The 8,540-nt window shown below is 43.8% G+C and overlaps 1 long non-coding RNA gene across 1 annotated transcript; it reads right to left on the bottom strand.

Moving 5' to 3' along the window:
• Positions 1 to 1,270: 1,270 nt before the first annotated feature.
• LOC130260556 (uncharacterized) lies at positions 1,271 to 3,808 on the bottom strand. The gene is made up of 2 exons (XR_008841811.1): positions 3,765 to 3,808; positions 1,271 to 1,670 (listed from the first exon to the last, which is right to left on the bottom strand). It is a non-coding gene; the product is annotated as an uncharacterized LOC130260556 (long non-coding RNA).
• Between the last annotated feature and the right edge of the window lie 4,732 nt (positions 3,809 to 8,540).

The following is an 8,540-nucleotide window of genomic DNA, read 5'->3' as shown; positions in this document are numbered from 1 at the left end:
GAATAGGAGGGAAGGGCATTTCCCTAGCAGAGATTAGGGATAGGAGAGGTAGGAGTGAGGTACTCAGCCAGGAGATGGTTTAACCTCTCCCTCAAGGAGGCAGGGGCTGTGTTGTCCCCACAGTGCAGTGGTCCTGCATGGACACCCAAGGCTCCATGGGCTGGCCTCAGTGACAAAACACTGACTGGAGCTCCACTGCGTATCACCAGGGGCTGCCTGTCCTCTGCCCTGAATCAAACCCTCCTCATCCCTCTGCCCATGCAATACAGGGCCAGGTGGACATCTGTGAATAACTGATCTTTTAGTTAATGGGTAATTTTCAAAAAAGCCCTATAAAAACTCTGTGGCTTCAGCTGTGCTCCCAGAATTCAAACATTTCTTCATAGAAAATAAATATAATGTGCCCAAAAACCCATGTGAAGGATGGGGAACCTCCCATTTTCCTGCAGCAGGTGGGGAACGTGGCAGATTATGTTTAGTTCCCACAACTGCCAGGTTAAAATTTGATTTTTTTTTCCCCACAGAAGAACTCCAATAAGCAGACCATTTATACATGTTCAGGCAAGCTCCATCTATCCCATCAGTGGCACCAGTTATACTTAGTGCAAACTATTTACCTGGTCACTGGGACAAGGCCCAAAAGGAAAAGACAGATCCCATGGATCTCATGTTTTGGACTGCCCTGGGAGGAGGTTACAAAGTACATGTTCCCCTGACACACAGGACACATGAGCCAGGGCTGCTCACATTCCTTGTGAACAGTCCCAACCCTCAAGATGCTGGTAAACCAATTCTCTGTTTCCCACACTCCTTTGAAGCCAGATTTGCATTTCACTTACTTTCTTTACAGTGCCCAAAATGAGTTTGTTTTTTTTTCCCTGGAGGAAGGTGAAGAGAGCATTGCACAGCCACACATTTTTAGTGGATTGGCTGAGAAGAGCAAGCTATAAACTCAGGCTTCAGTTACCTCCAGCTAAGAGCTTGGCTTTGAGTGCTGGGAGCTGGAGCTGTGCATGTGTGTAGCCGTATGAACATGTAAAGAACTAAGTTTCAGTCCTAGAAAGACGTGAAGTCCCCCTACACGTGAATTGGTCAAACCTTCAGTCTTTTCCCCTAAAAGAAGCACAGAATCACAGTACAGTTTAGGTTGGTGTCCTGGTTTGAAGGACAGGTGTCTGCCGATAAAGGCAGTTTTCCTTTGAAATAGAGACTTTAATTTCACTCCCCCCAAGTATTATAATTGTTTGAATCAAGGACTCTGAGGCAGAGATAAGGGGGTAGGAATAACAGCTCTTTTACTAATATATCTAACCGTACAAGCAGAAACAACAGCAGTTGTTAAAATTACCAACAAAACAGAACAGATAACTCGGTTCCAGTCCTTTCTTTAGCTGCAGGCACACTCTCTCTGCCCTCGGTCCCGGTGCTGCAGACGGGCAAAGCCCGGCAGCTACAGAGAGGGGGCGGGAGAGGGGGCGGCAGCGGCCGCGCTGGTCTCGGGTGGGAGCGGCTGGAGGGGCAGCTCCTCGCTCACCGTTTGGGTTCTGGTGGTCAGCTGTGTCTGCAGAGGCAGGAGGCTGGAACAGGGCAGATGCAGGGCAGGTGATTGCAGAGGGTCTGGCTCTCCTGCCTTCGGCCCCGTGGCTGCAGACGGGGGATCCTCCTCCGAGCTCCCGGAAACACGAGTAGACCCTCTGAAAGGCCAGATCCCACCTACCCCTTTGTCTAGAGTCATCAAAGATCCTGGGTGTAACCCGGCCAGCCCCATTGGCATGATAATGGGAAAAATTCTTAAAATTGACACAGTAATAGAAAAACACTCAACCCCCAACAGCTGGAAAGGAAAGTAAAGATCAGTTCATTCCAAATCCTGTCTCATGGACAAGGACACCTTCCACTAGTCGTGGTTGCTCCAAGCCCTGTCTAACCTGGCCTTGGAAATTTTCAGGGATAGGGCAGCCACTGCCTCTCTGGGCAACCTGTGTCAGGGCCTCACCTCCCTCTCAGGGAAGAACTTCCTAATACTAATTTAAATTTCTCCTCTTTTAGTTTAAAACTGTTCCCCCTTGCCCTATCATAAAGCACAAGTGACATCTGATCTGCAAACACAGATGACTTTTTAAAAAGAGCAGCTCCTGCCAGTAGCACCACTCTTGTTTCTATAGTTTGTTGTAACATATTAGGATAAAAAGATATATATTTCTTTGCAGGGGAGCTTATAGAGAGCTGCTTTATGTAGGCACAGGTCTTTCAGGCCAGTTATGGCACAAGCGGTGTGTTGTAAACACCAGGGCAGCAGGTTGGCAGCTCTCCTCATAAAACGAGATCAAAGCCTTTCCCTGTTGCTATGCTTTTACTCTCCCCATATAGAGGCTGGTGAGACCAAAGGCAACCTGCATGTGGAAATTTTTAATTAAATTACTAATACAAAGTTGAGCCATTTCTGGTGGAGTTTTAAATAGTCTGTGGAAGGAGTGATGAGCTGTGGGAGAGGACGGCAGCAGCCTTGTCTCCAGCCCTAGAACTTGTCCATTCATTAGTCATCGCAGGATTTATAGAAGACCCAATTGCATATTAACAACACTGGCCATTCCTCACTAAAATTCAGTTATAAAAAGTTCTTTAAAAGAGCATTAATTCATCTTGTTTCTTCCCCTCACCTCCCCCTCACCTCCCCCTCCATCCCTGCCTCCCCTCACCCCTTTGCTGGATTTTTATCAGCCCTAGTGAGAATTTTTTGGGAAATTGTTTTGGAATGGCTGTTTTTCAGGGGAGGCAATTTATTTTTTTCTGTTAGAAATTCAGATCAGTCTTTTTAAAAATGAGTATCTAAAGTCAGGCTCCTAAACTCACAGTTGAACAAAAGGACATCAAAAGAGCTCAGGAAGTCCAAATATCACCCAGGTCTTGATGTGCAATGACATGAACCCTGGAGTTCCCTTTTTTATCACTCCAGCTTAGCCTCGGCAATGCAATAAACCATTGATAAATGGCTTCAGCCAGATTTCCTGAATTTTCTTTGTGACACTGACTCTACTGCAGAGACACTGTATCAGGTTACCACTTGGGGTTGGTGCTGTTTTACTTTATCTTCCTTATGCAGGTATAAACGGATCCATCAACCCTAAGAAACTACAGGGTGTATTTGCAGGGAAATCTTTCACATACTTTCTCATACCTATGCAAATGACTGTGATGGGCTTTACACTAGTGGCTTTTCCCCATTGCAGCTCTACTGACCTCAGCAAAAGTGTCTTCTAACTTACATTATGGAGATCAAACTCAAACTAAATTCTCTGGCATTTTATCCCCCTATTAGTTCTCATGCTCATCCAAGGGGACATGAATCCTCCTTGTACCTCAGAGAACCAGATACTCCCCACATCAGGGGTTTGCGTGTTCCTGGAGGTGCCAGAAAGGAGCACTTCCTGAAACTTCTGAATTCATATCTCTTTTATACTGGGCTGCAATGGAAGCTTTCCTAACACTTTGTATGGAAGTGGGAGCCATCTTCATCCCAGCCTACTCTACAGTGGGGAAGCAGGAGTGCTCCTTCTCTGCCAAGTAGCACAAGAGTTTTCCAGCCAGGAGGCAGGACCCTTTATCTATCTCCCATAGAAGAATCACCATCCAAAAATTCTCACTCACAAAGACATGGAAGAAATCAAATGTTGCACACAGTCACTGTCTGCCAGTGCTGGCTCCTGGCCATGGGCATTCACCTGGGGATGTGCTGTGTGAGACTGTGAGCATTGCAGAGGCACTTACCTATTGCTGGGAGGTACTGAACCATTATCTACCATTCTTTCTCCTGTTCATATTAAAAAATTAAAAAAATAAAAAAATAAAAACTTTAAAAGTGCTCATAATTTTGTTAAATGAGTAGTTGGTGTTCCTTGAAGAAAAAGGAAACATTTAATTTTCTGTAGCAAGTTTGTGCTTCTAACACACCCAGCCCATCTGGTCACACACTCACATATTTGAACCCGTTTTAACTCAGATAAGAAACAACATTCTGTTCCTTCTAAAGCAGGTACTAATATTCTCTGGTTCTGGCATGCAACTTATCTTTGTGCAGTAAAGAGAAATTCAGCTACTATTAGTTTGCTACTGGGATTTCTGAGCAGCCACAACACACCCTGGCCTAATAGAAGGTTGTCATGCTGAAAGGCCATTTATTTAAGAAGGGATAAAATAATTCAACAGGGTGAGGAGTGGATCCAGAAGAGGAATCCAAAACTCCAAAACTTTAGCAAACTGAAACCTTCCTGGCATTTCAGAAATTCACAAAGCATAAAAAAAAGGCTGCATCTGCCACGAGGGCTGGCAGAGGGGGAGCAGAGGCAGCTTGTGACATGTACTACCTGCATGTGGGCTGAAGGGCTCTGCAGCCCCTCTGTAACCTGGGTCAACTCACCTAAGGAGGATTAACAAAGGCAATGCAATGAACTCAGCTCTGCATGGGAGGTCAGTCATTAGAGCCGATTTTGAACTCCCCCACAAACCTCTTCTTGCCTTACCATGGTATATTGGGAAAAAGACATTTCCCTTTTGGCTCATCAATAGCTGTAAATGCTTTGGGACAGGGACTGTCTCCTTGTCACATCCCGAGGTGTCTCCTTAGACCTGAGATCACCTCTGGAGGACATGCAGGTGGTCTGGAACCCAGCTCTTTCCAATGCCCATCAATGAGAGACTGCAGGAGGCTGTTCTTAGAGGTTTTTATGGTTGTTTATTCTTCTTTATCTAGATGTCCAGGGCAGAATCTGCCTGGTAGAGGCAGGACTTATCTTTTATAGTCTAAATTACGTACTAGGTATTTACAAATGACCCCTAATACAATACAATCTTGTTACATGGTCCAGCTCTGTTCTCATCTAATCTAAAAATGCCAGTGTGTCACCCAGCATGGATGACATGGAGAAGAAGGAGGAAGAGGTATCCACACCCCCAATTCTTCATGTTGGCCACGTGTCCCTTATCACAAACATTTTAGAAATCTGCTAATTCTACATTCTAACAGTCTAATTTACACTCTATTTATTTTTGTGGGTTGCATTTCTTCTCTCAATGTGGGTAAATTGCTCCAAGCAGCTAAATCCAGCCCCTGAGACACCTGGGTCTCATTCGAGGGTCTTTGGGGACCCCGCCAGGGGGGTCTTAAACCTTCCAGGAAAGCCAGAGGAATACTCTGGACTCCCACATCTCCTCATATGTCTATGCCACACACATCAGATCTGGGCCGCTCTGAGGTCCATAAGGACTGAACTAAATAACAGGATGGCTAATTAATACTAAATGACTGCATTGGTTACAGTTCTGTGATAGCGGTGTAGGAGAATTAGATTTCAGACAGGTGATTTGGGGATTTTGGTGAGCACTGTGTGGTGGGCATGATAAACTTTTCAAAACAAAGGTGATTATCCAGAAGAAAGCAGGACAGATGCAGAGCTGTTGTCTGCTAGCCCAAATCCCTGCAAGAGGAAGGGGCTACACTTCCAGTAGCCATTCCATTCCCATCCTTAGGAAGAGGAAAATACAATAGCTAAGGAGTAGCAAAAAAAAGAGATGGTGGGGAATCTGGAAATAGCACAAATCTTTCTGGCAAGAGGAAGGAATGGATGCTGAAGGAAGCATATGCCTTGCCAAGGAGGGGAGGTTTTCAGGGAGATGGCAAGGGCAGTCAGATGAGTGACTGCTCCTGGAGGTATCAGAAAGGTTTTTTAAAATATATCATGGGAACACAAAAGACAAGAGAGGAAAAAAAAAGGAGAAAGATTAAATTAATGGTGACTCTGAAATGGTTGAGCAACTGAGCTCTCTTATTAAAAATCAGTTTTTAACATGAAAAATAAAGGAAAGAAGTACTCTACAATGGATTTGGAGCTCCCCTTCTGGAGGCTGTGACACCTCACAATCCTCTCTCTCCTAAAGAGCTAAAAGAAAGCTCTGATTAAACTCCTTATAGGACAAATCAGAAAGGTTTCTCTTCCCTACCCAGCTGTAGGGATCCCAGCAGTTGTTCTGCCCTGTTTTTTTCTGAGCGTGCTTTGCGCCCATGCTTGCGCAGGACAGTGAGCCTGCATTTGTACCCTGCAAGACCCTCCTTCGTGGTAGGGTACATTTGCTCTAACACTGGTCCTCTGAAATTCCTCAGAAGCCCATTTGGATCTCCTCCCTGAAACAACAATTTCTGTATTGCCCAGGGGGAACAGTATCACTATCCAAGGAAGTGTTTAAAAGGCATGTGGATCTGGCACTTGGGGATACTGGTTAGGGGCATTTATGGTGGTGCTGAAGTAATGCTTGGACTTCATGATCTTCAGATCTTTTCCAAACTAAATGATTCTGTGATTATGGAGGTAATGGGCTGGACTGCCTTTAGTTGCAATAGGGATTGTTTCACTTCCCTGGAGATGCAGATATTTGAGACGATCTCCTGAGCTGGCTAATTAACAACTCCTTATCTTCACAATCCCCATCTCTCCAGGTCTCATAGGCATTTTTGTGTTTGCAAAGCATGTTTTAAACTGACCCTTGTACTCTGCATCCATCTCTACACCAACACACGTACCTTGCAGGAGTGTTTTCATGAGCTAAATTATTATTTCTTACAGATCGAAGCCCACCATGATGTTTATGAGAATGATAACGATGGACCTCTGGAGTTTTCAGTGATGTACTGCAACAGCACCACAGTCAGGGTGGTGGACGCCATCCTGCCACCGCTGCAAGGAGCAGAGTCAGACCCTCACTGAGGTCTCCTCCCTTACCATCCCCTCCTTCAGCTCCCAACCTCTGACTGATGTGAGCAGCCCCTGGAAAAACCTCACTAAGGGTGGAGGAAAACTGTCTTCTGTGCTTGAGCTCCTGTGTTTTGTGCCTGAAGTAATTTAATTTAAATAGTTCTTCCTCTGTGCTCTTGCTCCCCTTCTGTAAAGGGGTGATAACAGACAGCACTTCCCTCATCCCTTGGTTTTATCTGCTTGATTTTACTTATTTGTGGCCTGGGCTGCATCTTACACTGTATTTATAGAGCACATAATTTCATGTGATCTTGATCTCGGCTAGGAAGCTTAATTCAGTTAATATATATAGTAAGAATAAAAAAAAGCCCTGGCCAAAGTCAGAACATTCCCTCCCCAACACAGTCCACAGACACCAGACTTGAATTTGCAGTGCATTTCATGAGTACTGAAATGTATTTTAAAACACTGTCATGAAATATACTGAAATAAGTTTAGAGGATTGTTTTTTATTATATAGGAAGCAAAAGTTTATGATAAAAAGCAGAATTTATAGAGTAGTTTTAAAAGAACATTTATGAGGATTTTAAAAACCCAGAATGCTTCTTTAATGCTGTAGTAATAAAGGTGCTTTAAGGGATTTAAGTTATGCAGTAGCCAAATTCAGGTCAGATTGCTAAAGTTGCTAATGTTAATGATGCAACTCCTACAAGTTTCTCCATATAAAAAAATCAGGCTTAAACTTGACTTATTATTTCAGAAATAGGCAAATAATTGGTTGGTAAATACCAAATACAAATCTTTTGGATGGCATGGAAAATTACAAAGGTCTCCTGAAGGTGAATATGTGAACCAAAAACCATGACTATATACGTCATGTTGGTCTGTTTTGAAAACAGAGTACCTTGACAAGATGATGCAGGACTGGTTAATAAGTGGTGATGGCCACACTGGTTTCTCTCAGTCTCAGTATTCTGTATTCAGTACAAATAAGTGGAAAAGAGTTTTTCCTTTATAAAAACCTTTGTCTTTGTTGTTCCACCTCTGACCTGTGTGATTGCCCACTGTGAAGCATGACTGTTCCCTTCCTGTCTGTTTCTCAGAGGTTCAGATAGGGCAACTCAGTGCTTATTAGTTCTTTAAACCAAGGTAGTCATATATATGGGAAATGGTCTAATGGGCTGAGCAATGAGAGTTCTTCATGCTATTTTGGGTGAGTCTGAGATTAATTTCCCTCTCTATGTGACCAGGCTGATCACATTGAACTCAGAGCTCTGAGACAAATGTGCCATGTCAATTTTTGTGTTGCACAATCAGCAATCTCTCCACATCAACAGGTACCACGTCATGTTGTGCTGACACACAAAGTCAGTTGTTTTCAGCAGGCTTGTCTCTTTCCAATTTTAATGGACACTAATCCTGGTTGCATTCAGGCTCAATTTTTCTCCAAATAAACAACAAACCTCTGAATATATTTCTTTAATATTTTCTGTATTCTTTTTCCTCCCTCTTGCACTTTGAAGGAATGGAGGACACTTTTGATATCTTCAGTAGCTTCCTATACCACTGTGCACTTTTCAGCCCAAACATGTTTTTATATTTCATGCTTCTCAGTGCAGAGGCTGGAAACCAATACAATGAAAACTTTGTGATTCCTCACTGATGAGGTAGGGCCCACCAGGACCCTCCTTCCAGAATATGGATAAAGAGACAGTTCGAGAAAACAGCTCTCAAGACGCAATTTTGCCGGCCCTTGCTTTGTTTCAGTGACCCACAAAAATACCATCCCCTTGT

The sequence above is a fragment of the Oenanthe melanoleuca genome, chromosome 18 (assembly GCF_029582105.1).
Source record: "Oenanthe melanoleuca isolate GR-GAL-2019-014 chromosome 18, OMel1.0, whole genome shotgun sequence".
In the NCBI taxonomy this organism is placed as follows: domain Eukaryota; kingdom Metazoa; phylum Chordata; class Aves; order Passeriformes; family Muscicapidae; genus Oenanthe; species Oenanthe melanoleuca.
Note: the sequence above shows the minus strand (reverse complement) of the source record. Positions and strands in the feature narration are given on the sequence as shown.